The sequence below is a fragment of the Diabrotica undecimpunctata genome, chromosome 7 (genome assembly GCF_040954645.1).
Source record: "Diabrotica undecimpunctata isolate CICGRU chromosome 7, icDiaUnde3, whole genome shotgun sequence".
Classification (NCBI taxonomy): domain Eukaryota; kingdom Metazoa; phylum Arthropoda; class Insecta; order Coleoptera; family Chrysomelidae; genus Diabrotica; species Diabrotica undecimpunctata.
Window position 1 is genome coordinate 3,476,374 of NC_092809.1, and position 22,781 is coordinate 3,499,154.

A 22,781-nucleotide genomic window follows, 5' to 3' on the forward strand; every position below is an offset into this window, starting at 1 on the left:
ACCATAAGCCATTGTGTTTCAGACTGCTTGAATCGTGCCTACCGTGGAAACCTCCAGGACTTTGCGGAATGTTCCCCAGAAGCAATTGAATGGCTATGTAAATTGGACATTAATATTTAGTGTCATTCATTCTATCTTTAGTGTTTAAATAATATATTTAATATACATGTATATATTATTGTATTTGTATATTTATCGTACTGTGAAAGTCCATACGCTAAATAAATAATAATTAAAAATTAAAATGAAATTTAAAGACAAACAGTGATGCTTCTTTACTCAGTTTTTGCATGTTTCAGGAAATAATAAAATCGTTAAAAATAAATAAAAAAAAATAAAAATATCTTGCATGAAATTAGTCCTATAGTCTTCTACAGTAGACCATTTTTAAGCTAATTATATTTTACTACTATTTAATAACCATTGCATATGCCTAAAACTGCGTAGAAAAGATTTATAGAACAATTTTTGCGAAAAAATAGGAATAATGGCCCAAAAATGGCGTGAACGGCAAATTTTAAAAAATCGTATATTGAAAGACTTCTACCAAATGTCAATTTGAAGAGGAAGGATATAATTGTTTTTCTATTAAACAATGTCTATTAGGGATGGGAAAAACCTATTGGTTTTAACCGAAAACCGGTTTTTTTTACATCGCAATAACCGGTTTTATCGAATGTTATTCTATCCCGGTTATAACCGGTGTTTTATTTTTAAAGTAAAAACCGGTTATTAGGTTTTTACGGTGATTAGGATTAGGTTAGGCATTATTTTGGATCCCAATCATAATTATTATTCTCAAGTAATTATTCCAAACAAAACCATAATTCAAATTTTATTTTATTTTATAAATACAGAAGCAAACTGGACTACACTCGACTCAAGGATTTCCCTACGTTTTCAAAACGATACACCCATACAGGAAGTATTAAATGAGTTAAAATGTACCTATTATACAAATATACAAACGTGTTAAAAGTAATACATGATAATTTTTTTTTAAAGTAGTAAAAATAAAAGATGAATTGCATTATCCAATTTATTTTTAAGTAAAATATTTATGTTGATATTATTTTTTTTTTAAATACCATTTGAAAGAATCTGGGAAATTTTTATAAGTTGAAATGTTTGGGGTAACAGGAAACAGGGAAACAGGAGAGAATCTCTCTCCTGTTGCCGACTAGAATGTAGCTTCGACTATTTTTTAAATAATTTTAAAGTGTTTGCCCTTGTTTAGAGTGTAGTGTTATGTACAATTTTATGTTTAATTTTATGTTTACGACATTCTGCGATTGTTGGATAGCCCAAATTTGATGAAATGACCTTGAAGATGCTCTAGGAGGCGACAGTACTTGGGCAAGGTTTAATTAATAAAACTGTGCTCGATATCTGCCTTTCATTTTATCAAAGTTCATTTATTTGAGCATTCAACCTTTTATCAATTTACATCCAATTTAGGCTCGGAAGTAAGGACGTACCTTACCGAAATAGGAAAACTTTCTCCTTCCTGCTCTTTCCAGAATGAAGAAGCCAAATTGAGTTTAAAATCAAACCTTCTTTGGTCTTCACACGATCTGGAGATGGTGAACAGTGATTCCAGTTCAAGTTCTCAGGACACACGGATTCAAAGTTCTTTTCCAAATGAACTGACTCTATATCTGCAGCAGCCTTTGCTGCCGAGATTAAGTGATCCGTTTTCATTCTGGGAGCAGAATAGAACCTGTATGCCACGCTTGGCTTTTATAGCTAAAAAATACATGTCGTTGGTCGGAAGTTCGGTGGAATCAGAGAGACTGGTGTCATCATTGAATGATATTGTGCCAGATGAGAGAAGCCGCTTAACCGATCAACATCTATATGAACGAGTTTTTCTTAATAGGCTTCATAAAAAATACTGGCCGACACAACGCTAAATCCATTTGATATAATATAACCTATTTCTTCTAATCTATATTTTTTTACTTAAAATATTACTTCATTCTACTTATATTATACTTTTATTGTATATTATTGCAATATGTATATATTAATCTTACGCTATATTATATTTAATAATAATCAATAAATATATAATAATAATAAAATAATAAATAAATTTAATAATTAATAGAATAAAATGGTTTTATTAAAAATTGTGTTTTGTTTATATTGATATTGATGTTCTTTCGATAGTACCTTCTAATTTTGATCATATTAATATCGAGTTGAATGAAGTATCGCAAAATAAAGTGCATTGTAAATGTAACTTTGTAACCTATTGGATTAAAAAAACCGAAAACCAGTTTTTGCAAAAACCGGTTTTTTTGGCCGGTTATAACCGCCAGGTTAAACCGTAAGCAAAAAAAACGGTATAACCGAAAACCGGTGTTTTGTCAAAAACCGCCATCCCTAATGTCTATACCCATATTTCCATGTAAAAAAGTTATGAAGCAAAAAAGAAAAATTGCTTATTTCCTGTTTTTTTTTGTTTCGTTTTTTGAATATATTCAGTTAAAAAAAATTTCGTAAGAAATTTATTTTTAAACGACTTTTCTGTATATGTATATGTAAGAAAGCTGCATAGAATTTATTCAAATGCACCTTAGTGCATAGGGACGATTTTCGACACTGTGTCGAAACCGCATACCCTTAAATATAGTAGCACTCCGCGGTTTTTTCATATTTAAGGGCCCATTGGCCACATGAAACAACAAAACTCTTTTGACGTGGTAGTTCTTTTCCAAAGTACATAAGTAATAGCCTAAAAATATGATTTAATTTATTAAATCAATAGCAGTTGACAGTGTGTAAGATCGTTAACTTAAATAGAATACCTTGCAACATCGGTTTTCATACAGAGTTATTAAATATATGTAACAATAAAACACTGAAAACTTTGTTTTCAAACTTCCACAAAATTTATTTTAAATTCTTATCACTACAGCTGCTTCGGCTGATTGCCTTTCCCAAGTAATCCGTTTTTGGTATGGGTTTACACTTTATAGTCTCTAATGAAATAGGTTGAGGAGGGGAGAACTGTTTGTCTCAAGCTGATCATTCAGAATTATATCTGTGTTTTTTAATTTGTTGATTTTCATAGATTCCAACAAAGACAGCTTAAGGCCCTTATTTTGAATGTGGAGAATTTTAAATTCGTCATTAAAAGAATGATTATGATCTAGAAGGTGAAGTGCGTATGTAGAATCTGTTTTTCTATTATTGAAAGCCCTTTTATGTTCTGCTATTCGTTTATTAAAATTTCTACCTGTTTGATCAATGTAAGTTTTTGGGCAGTCGCCACATTTAAGTTTGTAACGTAAGTAACGGTCGAATCCATCAATTATTAAATATATCTTAAAGTAATAAAATATTTATTATAGCTAGTAAAAGTCTAACATTTAAAACTCACCAATTTGTTTTAAGTTACACTCATTTCACAAATAGTTTATATTTAAGCTTTGAAATGGTTTACTTATTTTTGTTTGTAAAGAAAATCGCACAAATAAAACAAAACTAAGAATGTCACCTATATATTCCTTACATACACGACAACCAACTCTCGCGTAATTTCTTCTTATAAATTCAAAACCAACGGTAAGCTGATAAGCGTGAAAGTGGTCTTAGACTACAGTTATCGATGTTGGCCGATACGGCCTCTGAAGAGTGAAAACGGCATTTTACTAACATCCAACCATATTTTTTACAAACGAAGACTTGTTTGTTAGAACTGTTCTGATTTTGTAGCAGAAACATATATAGAAAGCTAGATAAAAATGTTGTGGGTATAAGAGCAGACTGTAATACGGTTTTAAATGAAATAATTAGATAAAATAAATAAAATCCACAAGGAAACTAAGTTTCTGTAGCTGGCTGTATACCATGTATCACAAAAATCTTTATTTATAAATTCCTTTATAAAAGTAGGTATATATTTAACCTTTCCGACACGAATTTTTTAAAACGATATATAATTTTTTTTAAGTTTTAGCGATTATTAGAAATATTTTTCTACAATTTTTAAGCTCCTCAGGAAATTTGTCAAATTTGACATTCTGAAGTTACGTCATGTACACTGCAGTGTACACAATGATTAACAGACACATATCAATATGAAATTATTTTTATTTATAAGACTGTAATTGACAAAAACTATTTATTTGGTATGAAAATCTGTAAAACAGTTTTGATTTCGAGCAATACATAATGATACTTGACATTTTGTGCAACGAATATACGTTCTAGATCCACAGTTGCTTCCTTTACAATGAGCGATTTTGTCACAGAAAGTCGGTAAATGGCCAAAGTTATCATAACGAATATCTTCAATCGGACGCACTTGTTTACCAGAAGGACCTGCTGCGTTACCTACAGGAGAACTACCTTGAGGATGTAGAGGATTATTTGAAACTGGTCTCCCCCGTTTTTTGCTGGATATTTTTCCTGCCAAAATAAGTGCCTCAGCAACGTGTTGTCGAAAATGTATAAGGTCCATGACATTTTTTTGCGGTATTTTCAGCTCCTCCGATTGCTTTCTATATTCCAAACAGCTGTTGGTGACAGCCATGTCAACAGCATGTGACATTAATCGAACAGTCCATTTCTTTGTTCTGATAAACGATCTGTACAAAGAAATAAGAAAATCGCACTTGTCAACACCTCCCATCCCATTGTTATAAAGAGAAACTACTTTGGGGCGTGTTACTTCAATATACTCTTTTATCTTCTTATACCATCTTCGACATACATCAGAAGAACTTACTCCAACGAAATTGGAACCCAAAGTAACAACTCCGCTATCAATCCACTTGGTTAGTACAACACCAGATTTTCTGCAGATAACGTTCTCGACGAAACCCCTGGTAAGTTTCTTTTTATTCTCTTGGCACATAGTAAAAGGTGGTTTAGAAAAGCGGTCCAACCGAATTGTACCAGCGGCATATATTGGTTTCTTTGACAACCATTGAAACAACCAATAAGAACTGAAATGATTGCCAAAATAAAGTTGTGCTCCTGGAGGTATTTGCTCGGATAGGTGCATTACTACAGCCGGAGACTGGCCAAACAACATATACTCTGCCTTCAGTTCTGTATTTGCACCTTGGTAGACGATGAAATCATATATTGTTCCACTTATCCCACATAATAGGAATAATTTTATACCCCATCTCGTCGGCTTATTTTTAATGTATTGTTTAATATTCACAGCACCCTTAAAAGGAACCATTTGTTCATCGATACTATATACCTCCTCCGGTTCCAACTGCCTGCATCTTTTTCTTATGGTATTGAAAAGGGGCGTACTTTCCACAGTCGGTCTTCCGGCTGTTGATCTTCGTTGGAAGTGAAATGCATCGTATTTCGTAGTTTGAAAAATCTGTTTACTTGCATATTTTCAGATATTAGAGGAACTGCAAATTTTTGTTCCCAGTACATTCGGACTCTCGGATAATTCAAATTACCCATTATTAACAGAATTCCAAAAAATGTCTTGACTTCTGCAATGTTTGTAGCGGGAAAGTTTGGCACAGAGCTAACAACAGCATATAAGTTTGTTTTTTCTACGCAGATATTGAGGAGCTCATCCGTGAAATACTGGTAAAAAATTTTTACTGGACTGGGTAAACTTATCACTTCTTGTTTCTTACTTTTATAAAACTGAATATTTTTTGACATTTCATAGATCCCCTTTGTCCAACTGATCTGTTCTTTTTCAATTAAATTTTGTGACTTCAGGTATTCGCTTGCAAATTCGTGTGCTGTCTGACATGTGTGTATTTCTTGCATTGGCGTGTCTTGAATATCATGTGATTCGGACACAATTTCAATCAGCGCAGCTTCTTCTGGTTCCTCACATATATCGTCTTCCACCAATTCATTCTCATCTACAAACAACAGTACTCTAATATCACACAATTTTGCTAAAGAAAAAGGAATAAAAAACTAAGAAGAGTCCCACTTACCCCTACACTGCATATCACGATCTTCAAAGTAATTATCCTCTTCCATATCTAGTTCCATTAGAAATGACTCTTATGCTAGATTTTGCTGAAATTCTTTGTAAAATACAGTGGTATGGGACGGGTTAAGCATGTATAATATTAACAGTACGTTTTTATTTTGTCTTATATTTGACCGGATTTTTTGTCCGTTATATCCGAAGTCCGTTAAATAGAGGTCCGTTATATCGAGGTTTTACTGTATTAAAATATTCACTTTGTTTACATATAATCATTAATTATTCTAATAAATTTACAGTTTTCTCCTGAAGAAGTCACAAAATCGTGACGAAATATTGAGACTGAACAAATAGAGTTTTATTTCCTGACCGATTGCTGATACTATAAATCAATATATATATTTATATATATATATATATATATATATATATATATATATATATATATATATATATATATATATATATATATATATATATAATACATAATAAAATAAATAAAATAAAATAATAAAACACGTAATACTTTAAATTCGGTCAAAATCTGTCTATTATAAATAAAATTATGTTATTATACAACAAGTATAATACCCTGTTAACAGTTTGTCTGGAATACATTTGCATTATAATATTCTTACCTACAAGGATGCACGCATATTTAATATAATCATTAATAAATATGCGATATTGCATTCAAATTGTCTCATTTCGGAAGCAGTTATTAAACTTAGTAGGCAATTCGCGGAGTGAGGTAGCTAACATGAGTAACAATAAGCGAAGTGGCTTAATATGGTGATAGATTACTCTTTAATATGTTTCCTGAATGTAATATCGAATAAAAAAAGGAAAACCATTTTTTTTTCTTACTTCTTACCTTCATTAATTACTTCTTATACTGAAAAAGTGTCACATGCATATAAAGGTAAATCAAAGAAATTGGTTTCATGCTGGTTACAGCGTTATTCTTTGCAAGCGTCAATATTATTATTACATATCTAGTATAAAATCTAAAAAATTCCTTGTATAATTTGGTTTTTATGACTTTGTAAATGTAGCAGTCGAACATACTGTACCTTACCGTCTATATAATATTTTTTCGTCATATTGATTATCGGTTAACGATAAACTGTAATTTGTTAATTCCGTTTATAATCAGTCACTAGTATTATATAATTTGAAACTCATGATCTGTATGTAAAATGTGATTTATTGAGGTATTGTTTAATTGTTACAAAGGAATGCCCAATGCCATACGATTTGATTATCGATAGAACAAATAGCACATTTCATTATATCATTCTCTGAATTCTCAACTATTTAAATCTATAAAAAAATATTGTTAACATAAATATTTAAAATATAATAATGTATGATGTATGTATGGCATAATCCAAAAAGCAAACTACAATATATACTATAGTTGCCATAGAACCAGACATGAATTTGGGACAGCCTTTATAGTCAATAATAAAGTCAAGCACTTGGTTATAGATTTTAAGCCGATAAGGGGCAAGTTTTTTAAGATTAGCCTAATTAATGTACATGCCCCAACAGAGGACAAGCAAGACGAAGAAAAAGACAATTTCTATGATGAATTAGAAAGAACATATGACAATTGTCCCAGAAATGACATTAAAATAGTAATCGGTGATCTGAACGCAAAAATCGGAAGGGAAGAAATATATCTACCGCACATTGGTAAATATAGTCTCCATAATAATACTAATTCGAATGGACACCGAGCAGTCACCTTCGCAGTCTCAAAGAACATGATCGTAGGAAGCACATCTTTTCTACACAAAAAAATACATATGGGGACTTGGACCTCGCCTGATGGATTAACGAACAACCAAATTGATCATGTGATCATAGATGCTATACACTTCTCCAACCTTATGGATGTCCGCACCTATCGAGGCGCCAATATTGATTCAGATCATTTTCTAGTTGGCACAAGAATTCGGACTAGAATCTCAAATGCGAAGAAGGAGAGAAGTACCAAAACAAGGCGCCTTAATATTGAACTCCTCAAAAACCCGCAAACGGTAGAAAGGTTTCAAAACTATATCGAAACTAAATACATAACTAAAGAGAATCTAACAATTAGTGAACAATGGGAAATGTGTAAAAATTACATTAAAGACGCAGCAAATAACATTCTAGGGCCGCAAAGACCACCACCACGCAATGAGTGGTTCGATGCTGAGTGCGAAGACATTACAAGAAGAAAGAACAATGCATATAAACTGATGCAGCAAAGAAGAACCCGAGAAAAAGAATAAAAATATAAAGATCTCAGAAGAGAAGAGAAGTACATCCATCGGAGAAAAAAGCGAACTTATGAAAATAGAATATTGGAAGAACTTGAGACATTAAAAAAAAGGAAAATCAAACAAGAAAATTCTATAAAAATCTAAATAAAGCAAGAAAAAAATTTAAACCAAGGATCGGACTATGTAAGGATAAGGAGGGGCATATACTCAATACAAAAGAAGAAGTATTGAAAAGGTGGGTGGAACACTATAAAGAACTGCTTACTATCGAAGTAGAAGATCCAAATCAACCACCCCCAGGAGCAAACAACAATACACCATTGGAGCCTCCATCAATTCAGGAAGTACGGGATGCAATAAAACACCTAAAAAATAATAAATCTCCAGGAAGTGATGGTATACCCGCGGAACTTATTAAATGTGGAGGTGCTACTCTGACTAATCATATATATATATATATATATATATATATATATATATATATATATATATATATATATATATAAAATCATACTGAGAGCCTGGAATGAGGAACAAATCCCAGAAGAGTGGTGTATTCGGATCGTTTGCCCGCTACACAAAAAGGGCGATGAATTAGAATGTAGAAACTATAGGGGAATAACCCTCCTTAATACAGCATACAAAATATTTTCGAGTATTTTATATGGTCGCCTGAGCGAATATTCAGAGGAGCTTCTTGGCGAATATCAAAGTGGTTTTAGGCCTGGTCGATCAACAACAGACCAGATCTTTGTGCTAAGGCAAATACTGGAAAAAACCAATGAATTCAATATCGACACATACCATCTTTTCGTAGATTTTAAATCGGCCTATGATAGTGTCCTAAGAAATAAATTGTATGAAGCCATGGATGAATTCTACATCCCCGATAAACTGATAAGATTGGTTAAGGCTACAATGCGTAAAGTTGTTTGCAAAGTCGAAATACAGGGCGAACAATCACAGGCATTTGAAACGCATGTTGGGCTGCGACAGGGAGATGCGCTGGCGTGTCTCCTTTTCAACATAGCTTTGGAAAAGGCGGTCAGGGATGCCCAAATAGACAGCACAGGAAACATTTTTAATAAATCATCCCAAATTTTGGCATATGCAGATGATGTTGATCTAGTTGCCCACACAACACGCAAGCTAGAAGAAATGTATACCACCTTGTCAAACGCCTCAAAAAATATGGGCCTGCAAGTAAATGAATAAAGACAGGACAGGCAGGCAAAGACAGGAAAACAGTCAAGGTCATAGTAGGTCTTCTAACAGGGCACTGTAAGCTGAATAGGCACTTGAAGCTGATGGGATTATCAGATGATGACCTGTGCAGATTCTGTCACCTCGAATAAGAAACAGCAGAGCACATTTTATGTCAGTGTGACAGTCTGGCAAATGTGCGGTTCTTTGCATTAGGAGAAGAAAATCCACCGACAAATAGCTACATGGAAGGTACAGTCTCGAAGCTACTAGACTTTATAAAAAGGGTCAGGCTAGAGAATGTTATCTAGGACTAGAGGACCACAATAGATCTGAAAAGGTCGCAGTGGAATAGGCCGAAAGGCCACCTCTCTTAATCTAAAAATGAAAATAAAACTAAGATAATGGCATCAACACCTAACAATAGAGCCAGAAACATCGGCCACCAATTCACGGTTGATAATTCTACCTTTGAAGTGGTGGACAAATTCACATACTTAGGCTCCCTGATCACCAAGGAGAACATCATGACGGAAGAAATCAAGCGAAGAATAATCCTAGCAAACAAATGCTATTTTGGACTGAGTAGACATATGAGAAGCAGAAACTTAAGCCAAAAAACAAAAATAACCATATACAAAACCCTTATACAACCAGTGTTGACATATGGTTCGGAGACATGGACCATTTCCAAGGCAGATGAAAATCTCCTGCTTATATTTGAACGAAGGATCCTGAGAAGAATATTTGGTGGCATCTGTGAAAATGGTGTTTGGAGAAGGAGGTACAACTACGAGATATATCACAGATATAAACATATATTTGGTGGTAAAGACGTAGTATCGTTTATAAAAATAGGAAGACTAAGATGGGCAGGACATCTGGCAAGATCACAGCAGAACAACCCGCCTAGAAGAATCCTTATGTCACAACCTGTGGGAAGTAGAAGTAGGGGTAGACCAAAACTCAGATGAAGGGATGGTGTAGATGAGGATGGAAGACAAATAGGCGCAGCAAACTGGCAACAGTTGGCAATGGATAGAACTGACTGGCGTTATAGACTTGAGAAGGTCGGGGCTCTTTTATAGGGCTTTAGCACCAATGATGATGATGATGATGATGTATGTATAATGTAATAAAGTATACACACAACCAAACATATGGAATGACCATGTATTTCAAACCAATAACTAATACTTTTGAAAAAACTCATTATTCTTGCAAAAATAAAGGTTTTTATTGAAAATAAACAAAATAATAAAACAATCAGATAACGCCGGCACGGTATAGATCAGTGTGATCAAAAAACGCAAAATTTTCGAAAAGACTCGTACGTTCCAAGGAAAATGGGAAAATCAATATGTTTTCATCCAATTATTAAAAGGCAAACCTCAGTGCATTATTTGTTGTCAAGTACTCGCGGTATCAAAAGAATACAATATTAGTAGGCATTATGAAACCCAGCACAAAACAAAATACGACAAATATCAAGGTGACGCTCGCAATACTCTCGTAAAAGAACTTAAAGCTAAATTAAATAAACAAAAATGTCTATTTACAAAACCAACAGCTGTTCAATCATCAAACTTAGCAGTATCATATGAAGTATGTTTAGAGCTTGTCAAAATTAAAAAGCATTTAGAGATGGAGATGAAAAGATGACCAAAAATGTTTATTGTGTTTCAATTTCCCATCAAACTGTATCTAGAAGAGTTGATAAGCTGAATACTCATGTATTTCAAAAAATGGTCGACACAGTTCGTGATTTTTTGTACTACTCCTTAGCCCTGGACGAATCTGTTGATATTACTGACAAAAATCAGCTATTAATTTTTGTTAGATGCATTAGTAAAGACTTTTGTGTAACTGAGGAACCACATGGAAGACGGGACCAAAGGTATAAATATATTTGAAGCATTTAGTGACGCTGTGAAAAATATAGGCGGTTTTCAAAAGTACTCTTGCGTTTGCACCGATGAAGCAAAACCAATGACGGGAAGCATAACGGGATTGGCTGGACTTTTGCGGGAAAATGGTGTTAACTGTGTTATGTTTCATTGCATTATCCATCAAGAGGCTCTCTGCGAAAAGATAATTAAAATCAACGATATTATGAAAACTGTAGTGCAGATAGTAAACAGCTTAAGAGGAGGAAACAGAGCTCAGCGACACCGAATATTCATCTCTTTCTTGGAGGAATTAAATACTGAATATAAGGACGTCCCCCTACATTCAAAGATACGCTGGTTGAGTGCAGTCAAATGCCTTAAAAAAATGTTTTCTTTAAGAAAAGAGATCTTACTGTTTTTTGAAACAGAAATTGTTATTAACACGGACGTATTTATAACGTAATAAATAAACTAACTTTCGCTTTAAAAACGAAAATATTCCTTATGTGGGGTTAATGAATGTGCAAAGTGAAAACATTATTGCTCTTGTGAAGCAAGGAATTTCTCAGAGGGACATAGCTGCAGTAGTAGGCGTAACACAGGGCGTTGTGTCAAAATCCTATGCTAAGTATCAGGAGTTAGGAACGCTTAAGAATAGACCAAGATAAAGTAGCCAAAACAAAACACCAGCTTGCCACTATCGTTTTATTGTCCAAATAGATAGAAGAGACCCAACAATTTCTCACCTGCAACTCCAAAGGCAGCTTTTGGAATATACAGGTATAAGTGTTTCAGTTGAAACGACAAGAAGATGACTTTGTACTCAAAGACTGCACAACAGTAGACAATTACGGGTTTCCGACCAGGCTGCACAAGATTGATTGCCTAAACTGGTGTCTTCAATACTAAAACTGGAACTTTACAAATTGGCAAAATGTGATATTTTCAGACGAAACCAGGATTTGTGTAAAATCATATGACCGATGAATTTGTGTACCTACAGGACAAGGAAGACAAGCAAGAACGGAAACAGCCAGATCTGTTCATAGACATAAAGGAGGAAGTGTTATGTTCTGGAGAAGTAATATGGTCGGTGAAAAAACTCCTTTAATTTCCATTTAAAAAAATTTAATAGCTCGCAGATATGTTGATTCGGTTCTAGAACCTGTAGTTCATTGCGTAAGGCATGGATCCGTGTCCAGGCCGTTCATTCCTCGGTGCTAATAAACACGACTTCTATTTATAGTATGATATTATATTAGCACGAGAGTTGTGCGTTTATTTGTACATCAGCATCTAAGAGTAGCATCAGGTAATGGAGTTTACGTCTCAGTTGTCACTTTTGTTGTTTCCTTTTATTCTGACACGTGTCTATTGCAATGATAGAGAACGCAGAGTCAGGTTGTTCTTAACCAAAAAGTAAAAAACTATCCGTAAAAAACTATCCGTAAAAAACCCTAAAAAGTTAACAGGATGGAAGTTACACACAGTTAATCACCATGGAAGGTAGCAAACACAATTATGCTCCTGAAAAAGGGCAAACCCAAGACCGATCTAAACTCTTATAAGCCTTTAATGTCTTGGATAAGGTCTTCGAGAGAATCCATAAGGAAAAACTCGTCGACTTTACCACAGAACACAATATCATCCCTACTCTTCAATTCGGCCTTAGAAAAAGTCATTTCACCACAACGGCATTGACAGAAATCGTCACACATATTACAAAAATATGACTAGGCATTTTTCTCGATGTTCAAAAAACCTTCAACCAAGTCTGGCATGCTGGACTGTCCAAGAAACTACCAAACATCGACCTGCCTTGTCCGTTCGTTAGACTAATTCATTGTTATGTCACGTAGAATAAAAGTAAAGGTTCGAGGTCATCCTTTAGCCTCATTAATTGCTACAGCAGGAGTTCCACAAGGTTCCGTGTTGGCAACAATACTCTACACCATATAGAACAGCGACTTCCACAACCCACGTCACACAAATACTCTCACTTTACTCTATGCAGACGACACTGCTCTCCTAACAACATCTCGAGACGCAGATGTCCTCTGTAGGTTTGCTCAAAATTACCTTGATCAGGTTGATAGATGGTGCAGGAGATGGAGAGTAACAATTAACCCAAAAGCTCAAATGATTCTCTTCAGACACCCAAATCTCAGCAGATTCATCATTCACAACTTAACCAAAAGAATCTGGGTAGAGTAAACTACAAATGCCCCGATTACCCCTCCGCCATCATACATCAACTATCGAACATCCAGTCCATTAATGAGAGGCTCTCCTCTCTAAGCAAGAGTTATACAATCAAAATTATCCGAGGCCAAAACTTCACAGCTCAAAATATCATCAAAACTACCTGCTTATCCTTTGGTAATGTATGCATCAGATTTCCCAAAAGAAAACTTCCCTTCCTTCCCACTAAAATCTTGTCCTTAGCCAGCACCGAACATCCTGATGAATACATCAACATCCTGAAGGAAACTCTACTTTTTTACCGCCGCAATAGATAAATTTCTCACTTTGAGCTCTGCTAAGGACAGGGAGGGATCGGTTTTCTGTAGTTTGCCTATCCTAATGCACAATTATACCTATCTTTACGGATGTTACTGCCACAGATGCCCTCACTGCGACTCACATTTTATATTACATTTAATAATACTGTAAATTTCACTCATTTACACATAATTTACGAATAATTTCGGAAAAGGAGCGTTTTAGCTCAAACCCTGTCACCTCCGACCACATTGGGCACTGACCTCGAACAACATCCACCAACGCAAACTACCAGGGAGACATAACCCAGCGATCCAGAGCCTATACCCAATAAAAAAAACCACGTCCTGTAAAGGTGTCACACCTAAAACAGGACAACGGAACCAAACAAAAGAAAAGACAAACAAAAAATCAAGAGAACAACATAAAAATGATGAAATGACCTCGGCAGCGAACTAGTGTGCTTCGGAAATTGCATAAGGAATAATACATTTCATAGAATATTTAATTGTCGATTCTCAGAGTCAAAACAAACCTTAACATTGAATACAACAATTATTAAACTTTCATTTGTTATCTATTATATGTTTCAGTTACTGAGGATTTTTATCAGTTTTGGTATAATATATTTTTTCGTATTTTTTTAGGAATCGGTCAAATTATGTAGGTACGATTTGTAAGATTATTAATAATGTCTGTTAAAGTTTGTTTCTATGTACTATATTGCTTTGGTGAAATGCATCTGAAAAACCTTGGTAAAATAAATATAATCATAGTAGCAGCGACCTCGTAATAATACCACTCAACTGTGAATACGATTATTGACATTTTAGAATTAGCATTATAAATCATTTTGTAGTAAGGATGTAATGTATTAAGTAATAATTTGTAAGAAATTTAAATAAATCAATACCAAAACAAACAACAAAAATTTAAATAATATAAATATTTATTATTGATTTAAAAGAAGAAAGTTTTATATTTGCTAATTCATATATAAATATATTATTTGATAATTATTACCAAAACCGATGTAGAGTGAGGAAACGCAGTAGTAATATTATGTTTTGTCTTATACAAAGGTTTGGGAAAACTGTGAAGCAGTAATACTAAAAAGCTCATAGAAAGAGCGATTATTATGATGCAACGTTGTAACGTTATAAACGGCACATCTTTATTAATTTATACTTAAATAAATATTTTATTTTACTTACTTTATTAATTTATTAATTCCCTTACCTTAAGTTTCTTTTTTACTATTTTTTATTCAAAAAGTAGTTGGCGCCCTCTCTCTCTCTCTCTCTCTCTCTCTCTCTCTCCCTGTCTCTCTTTCTGTCCCGTAGAATAAATATTCACCCTCTCTCTTTCTTTTTTCTCTCTTTCTTTCCGGTAGAATAAATATTCGCCCTCTCTCTTCCTGTCTGCTAGTAAATATTCTGTTGACAAAAGAGCGAATTCCATCATAGGCATACACCCTATGATATATGTGCTTCATTGCAGTCCCTTCCTACTTTCTATCAATCACCTTTCATGGTGGGATTATTTTTTTGTCAGTAATCGAAATTTATAAAAGAAGGTAGGAATTATTATAAGCTTTATTTTACGGTCTGAAGAATTCTCTTGGTGTGAGTACTTTCATTGTAATCTATTTTCTGTATTTCTGACAGCATTTTCAATATTTATAACCTCACTTCTTTTAAGCCACGTTTTCAATTTTGTGGATGTAGGAATTTAACAGGATTTAGCTAATTTTAATAGTAATTATATTTCATTTTATCCTTGCCATTTGCTATTTGTTTAATTATAGTTTTGTAAAATAATTGACGCAGAAGTTAAACCCCCTTTGATATTTCTCTAATACAAACTGTTTAATATTCTAGTTTATTGGGTTTATTGAAGATTTTATGGGATATTTCTGGAACTTTTATGTGTTAAATAAATATGATTAGTTAAATAATTGTTTTATTTGCTACCAGCTAAGGGTTCATGGTTTAATTCATAGTTTAAGACAAGACGAATTCACACTTGAGAGACTGAGCTAGGCGAAGCATAGACGATAAGCTCCCATGGTTGATTGAGGTATTATTTTTATAATAGTATTTCAATTCTCTTTAGTAGTCTTATCATTACAACGTGTAAATGTTAAAATTAATACGGATCGTAACAGCTAAATGTTTTGGCAATTAAAAATTTAAAGTGATATATGGTTGCATGCACGAATATATGAACTTTAATCAAATAGAGGCAGATATCGAGCACAAATTTTTTTATTAAATCTTGGTTAAGTACTTTTACTTTTCAGCGGCATTTTGTCAAAAATTTAGTCTATTTAACGCGTCGATGAATGCATTAAGTAAAATATTTACACAGACTAACAGTAGACAAAAAACAAACAGTCTAAAATTATATAGAAGCTACATTGTGGTTGACAGCAGGAGAGAGAATGCTTTTTAAGACTCTAGGATAAAATTGGTAGCTAGTAGGATAAAATAGCTAATACCCTATTTCCTGCTAAGCCCCCACAGCAGTTCACTCAAAATAATGTCAACGTTCGACCTGTTGATTTTTCGGCTGAAGAAATAGCAATAGCGACAAAAAGTATTAAATTAGGAAAAGCAGCTGGTCCTGATGGTGTGCCTCCTGAGGCGATAAAGATCAATATAGAGAAAAATCCTGAGATGGTTCGGAGGATCTTCAATGAACTCCTCCAGAAGCAAATGTTTCCCATAATGATTAAACAGGCAAGACTGACGTTAATACTTAAACCGGGCAGGGATCCCGAGATTGCCAACTCATACAGACCGATCTGCCTTCTAGACAGCCTGGGGAAATTTTATGAAAATCTTATTAAAAATCGCCTAAAAGACGAATTACAGATAAATGGAAGTATATCTGACAAACAGTACGGATTCAGGAAATCTAGATCATCCATCGATGCGTAAAAGAAATAGTTGACACTGTAAAAAGGACGAGGAAGAAATGGGCCGCCCTCGTGATGTTTGATGTGAGAAACGCTTTCAACTCAGCCAACTGGGGTTACATTATCACCTCACTGGAAAAAGCAAATGTGTCAGATTATTTGATCAATATAATTAAGGACTACCTCAATGAAAGGTACGTCCAAGTGGCAAAACCTAAAAACCTGAAAACATCAGCAGGTGTACCGCAAGGATCCGAACTAGGACCAATGCTTTGGAATATTTTATATAATGAAATCCTAGAAATCGACTATGGAGCAGAGACCAAAGCTATTGCATACGAAGACGATTTAGCTCTACTCATTCAGTGTAACAATAACTTGGAGTTAGAAATGTTAGTCAACAGAAGCTGTAGAAAAGTCAAAATATGGATGGTGAAACAAGATCTAGAGTTGGCAACAGAAAAAACAGAAATTCTGATCTTGAAAGGCCCTAGAGCCCGCCCAAACCTGGCTTTTGTAGTAGGTAATACAAGTATAGAGCCTACGTACTGTGCTAAATATCTGGGCATCCAACTAGACACAGGTCTAAGATTTACAAAGCACCTGATGAAAGTAGTCCAAAGAGCAGAAGAGAGAACCGCGGCATTAATAAAAATTATGCCAAATATCGGCGGTCCAAGTGCCCTCAAAAGAAGAATGTACCTTCAGATTGTGCATTCTACCCTCTTATACGGCGCTCCCGTATGGTACGAAGCCTTGAGAATGGCTAAGTATAAAGAACTGCTTGCAAAGGCACAAAGGAAGCCTCTACTAAAGGTAGCAAGCGCATACCGAACTACTTCTACGATTGCCCTACAGGTCATAACAGGTACGCTCCCCATTCACCTTCTAGCTAAAGAAAGAGACACTTTATATAACAGAGAAAACGGTCATTTACCGGAAATAAAATCCGAAGTAAGATCACATATGCTCCAAATATGGCAAAATGAATGGGAGGCACAAACGGAGAAGGCACAATGGACCAAAATGTTAATCCCTGATGTGGTAACTTGGTCTAAATGTAGGTTCAGAAGGTTAAATTATTTTTTTACACAATTTCTCAAGGGCCATGGCTCCTTTAATAAAGAAGACAACAAATGATTTGTGCATAGATTGTGGTGTCATAGACGACGCAGAACACTGCATTTTTGCTTGCACTACTTTCCAAAGAGAACGGAATAATCTAATATCAAGGCTAGGAGCGATAACGCCCAACAATCTGATACAGAAAGCGACGCAAAACAAAGAATCCTACGATGTTACTGTCGACATAATTACGCAAATTATAAAGAAAAAGGAGACGCTAGAAAGAGCGAGACAGGAACAGGGTAGTTGAGGTAACAAATTGCATAATACGCTGTCATGAGTTCTTTACAGCTAGGCTGCATGACGGAATAGACGGCACCTTTACATCCAGATCTGTAATTATATTACGTACGTAGTTTTCACGACCTCATGCCTCTTTTAATTCACATTCCTTCCTTGTCAGGCTAAACACACCTGCACTTTTATGAACCCATATTTTGTTTCCCCACAATACCGTCTCGGCATATCATTTTAAGTGGTTCTTATCGTTTTTAGGTAAGAACCCTTTTACAATTTTCTCCCAAATTTTCAGACTGCACAAGGCATCTCAATATTTCGTTCACCGATTGAACTCGTCCGGGGGTGCCTTGTCCGAAGAAGGGGTGGTTTTTAGTTGGTAGGCGACTGGTCAGGGGTGCATGTGGCGCATATAATCCATACTTTGGATGCTATGTCCTAGCATGTGCTCCTTTCCGGATCGAATCCAACAGTACTAGGGACATCTTCCCTAGTCGGTTTAGAACCTTTCCACCTCAGTCCAAAAAAAAAAGGATAAAATTGGTGACTTGAAAACCTATGCATAAGTGTTGAGGCACAGGTACGTTGTTTTTGCAAAATCAAACGGTTTAATTCGTTAGAAAGGCTTCCCTTCTTGGTGGATTGTAAGCGGGAGACCTCATCTTCTATGTGGCTAAAGGAGTCATTAGCAAAAAATCATGGATTTTGTTGCACAATCTGGTCATAAATAATTTTAAGGTTGACATTAATATGATGAAGCTTGGTATAGCGCTTGTTAAGATCTCTTTTCAGGATCTTTACCTCTAAAATTTGTGTTGTCTTCTCAGGTACATTTTTTGATGTTTTGACCTTAGCAAAAGTAGGAGGGACTTGATGTGAAATGCACTGCCTAACGAACCAAACGTTCAAGAATATAATCATTCTCCTGCAGGATAGTTTTCTGCGAGAATCAACCAAAATTGCCATAGTCAATAAAGTGATATATCGTTGAATGCTCGAATAAATGAACTTTAATCAAATAAAAGCCAGATATCGAGCACAGTTTTTTTTATTCAATCTTACCCAAGTACTTACACTCTCAGAGCATCTTCAGTTTAAAATTATTTAGAAGCCACATTGTGGGTGATTGTAGTTCTTCTTCTTCTCTCTCTTTATAAGCAATTCTGCTTTTTCATTGGCGGATTAATACCTCTATGAAATGTTGTCACTCCATCTTTTGCCCGATCGTCCGATACTTCTTCTTCCAATTGGTGACTTATCTCTTGCTATATTGTCGAAAAGGGTCTCCTGTCTCCATTTTGCTTATGTGGTTAAACCATTCTTTTTTTCTATTCTGTGTCTATTTATTTATACACTGTACGTTACATTTTCTTCTAAAGTCTTCATTTCTCTTTCGATCTGTCAGAGTATTTCCTGTAATTCTTCTTAGTACTCTCGTCTCTGTCGTTTCCAGTAGCCTTTGCGTTGTAGCTGTTTCGGGTCTTGTTTATATTAATCTAGTTAATATTTTTTTCATATAGTGTTATTAAGACTGCCAGTCTATTTGCTTTGTGTACTTTATCTCTCACTTCTTTGTCCAGGTCTCCATAGCTGTACAGTGTATTTTCCAGATATTTTATTTCCATTACTTGTTCAATACTGATGCCATCAATTTGGACTACTATTGGTTTAGTTTTCTGAGATGAGATTCTTATATTAAATTCTTTTGCTCTTATGTTAAATCTGTGGACCAGTCTTTGCAGACTATCTTTATCTTGGGCTATCAATATTGCGTCGTCTGCGTAGCAGAGTATTTTTATTTCTTTATTCAGTATTCTCTTTCTTTGTTAACGCTTCTGATGATTTCATTCATAATTAAATTAAAGAGCATGGGGCTCAATGAGTCCCCTTATTTCGCTGCCTCTTTCTATAGGTTCTGTGAGTTGTCCATCTATTCTGACTTCCATTTTGTTGTTTTGGTAGATGTTTTCGATAGGTTTTATAATATTTAGGGGAACTTCTCTATTATACAAAAGATGGATTACATCTATAAGTCTTACTCTGTCAAACGCTTTCTTTAGGTCAATCAGACACAGAAAAGCTGGTCTTTTATACTCTAGTGATTTCTCAGTAATTTTCTTTATAACGAATATTGCATCTGCACATGATCTTCCACTACGAAAACAATGTTGTTCATCTGCTAAACTTATCCTCTGATTTATTAGTACTTGTAAAATTTTAGTTGCAAGTTTTAGAGTAGTATTTAACAAGTTTATACCTCTGTAGTTTTCTGGCTGTTTTTTATCTCCTTTTTGAATAGTAGAATTATTCCTCTCGTTCTCCATTCTTGCGGTATTTTGTTATGTTTTATAATTTTATTAATTAATGTTGTTAATTGTTCTGTCATTGTAGTTCCACAATATTTCAGTAGCTCATTTGGTATCCCGTCTTTACCTGCTGCTTTTCTGTTCTTCAGCTTTTTAAGTATTTTATGAACTTTCTGTACATTTACAATAAGTTTTTCATTTGTGGTCATTTCTGGTGTTTTTGGTTCTAGCGTCGTTTGTTTTGCCTCTGTATAGAGCTTTTTTAGATAGTCAATCCACGTATCCTTTTTTATGTGTTTTTGTTCTATTAGTTCCTTTACCTCCGTTTTTTGACCTCTTATGAATCATGTTCCATTTCTTTCGAAAAGCGTTCCCAATGATCATATTTTTATTGTTCTTACAAGTGCACGTGTTTCGTTTCTAATTGTCTTGTAATTATGGTATGCCTCTTGTTGGCATGTATTTCAGGTAGGCTTTTTTCTTTTAAGAGGAAAGACAGTTAAGATTTAATTTCACGTACCGTTTGTGTATCCGCTTATATGTATTTCATCCTAAAAGGAATCTTCGGAGCGACTATTCACAACCGCTCTGAACGTGAAAACAATATTTGCTATCATAATAGAAGCAACACTAAAATGGCTTCGATATGGACGCAATAGCGACATCTGATGATAAATCACGAAACGAAATCCGAAGATTGGTTTCGACAATTAGAAATCTTCGAATTTAGTTTCTTGAGTTTTTTCTTTTCTTTACATTTTTTCTTCACTTCTGTACAAAACCATTAAGTTTTTCGCCTTGAAAACGATTTATTTTTATTTATATTTCTTTCACCAAGAACTTTCTTGACCAAAGCTAAGATATTAGACTTAATTTTTGCCCAGCTTTTTTCGACTCAATCACTTTCTGTGATATATGTGTTTCTGATTTTTCGATTATTCTTTTTTGAAATAGGTATCTTGTGGAGTCATCCTGTAAGCTTTCGACTTTTATGTTTGTGGTGTATTCTCTTGTTTTGTTATCACATATATATGTTTTCATTCGAATTTTGTACAATACCAATTTATGATTACTATCTATCCGCTATTTCTGCTGATGTTAGTGCTCTTACATCTAAGATTTGAGAAGGGTGTAACTTTCTATTCGACTGAATATAGTCTATCATAGATCTTTGTGCTCTACTGTTTTCAAAAGTGTATTTGTATTGTTCTTTGTGAGGGAAAAATGTATTAGTAATACGTATTTCGTTTATGCTGCAGAGGTCTGTCAGAATGTCTCCGTTTTTATTTATGATATTTTCATTATATCACTGTTTTATTCCTGCAACTATATCATTGTAACACGGGCATTAAAATCACCCATAATGATTATATATTCATCATTTGAGGTCTCGTTTATTACAGTCTGAAGGTGTTCGTAGAAGTTTTCCCTTGTGGTGGTATCTCTGTTGTTCTTTGGTGCATAGATTGCTATAACATTCAGAGGTTTGGCATCCAGTTTAACTTCTACACTTACTATTTACATTCTTGTACCATTATGTAAATACATTATGTAAGTGCCATTATGTATACTGTAAATATACTATATATACTCCTTCTTTGGCTTTGGTTTCTTTCGCATTGCCACTGTAAATCATCAGGTAGTCATCTACCATAATTCGACCCTTTCCTTTTTCTTAGCTTCTTGTAGTGCGCATATGTCTATATTTTCTTTCTAGATTTTTTATTCGAAGAATGTAAATAATATCATGAAACATATTTCTGCCAAATGTGCGATATCTAATACTATTTGTCAAATTTTTGCACGTATTGCGATGTGATAATTAATTATAATATAAAAATACTAAACATTTCCCTGAACTGTCAATCTTATATTATGTCGAGTTTTCCGTTTGTGTGATAAACAGTTTTCCTTATTTATAATTAACTTTTATCTTCGCGATAACTTGTGAATCTTTGTAATAATTTTCCGCACGTTGCATAATGCACAAACCGCAACAATGATATTTCCTAAGTAATAAATATCACATTTCGTCAGCACCTAATTATTACTATTAGTTTTATTTCGAAAACATGTTAGAGGTTTTTGTTGTTTGCCTCATGTTAATTAAATGCAAATGCGAAAATTATTAAATGAACATCAAAAGCTTTTTAGTACTAAATTGATAAAAAAAAAAGTTGTATGCAACAGACATAATATATTATGACAGTTAATTAATAACATGAGGAACTACAGGACAAAAAAATATAAGCGGTATTTAGTGTAACCAGGATTAAGCAGTTTATTAGTACCTAAGTGTCTTCTGGGAATTCTTCTCTTCACGATTAAATAACTTCGTTGGAATGCAAAGTTGCTTCCGTGCTTTAGTCTTTTGAAGGAAATAAGGGATTA

General features: G+C 34.2%; 1 protein-coding gene across 3 annotated transcripts in view; it reads right to left on the reverse strand.

The window, feature by feature from the left end:
• Window positions 1-22,781, reverse strand: part of LOC140444904 (proton-coupled folate transporter-like) — a 123,364-nt gene that overhangs the window by 56,665 nt on the left and 43,918 nt on the right. The window contains exon 1 of one of the 3 annotated variants that reach the window (XM_072536590.1): window positions 3,389-3,574. The exons of the other annotated variants lie outside the window; for them this stretch is intronic. The gene's annotated coding sequence lies outside the window, so the exon portion shown is untranslated. Of the gene's footprint in view, window positions 1-3,388; window positions 3,575-22,781 lie in introns of those variants that run through there. 3 annotated transcript variants of the gene reach the window in all.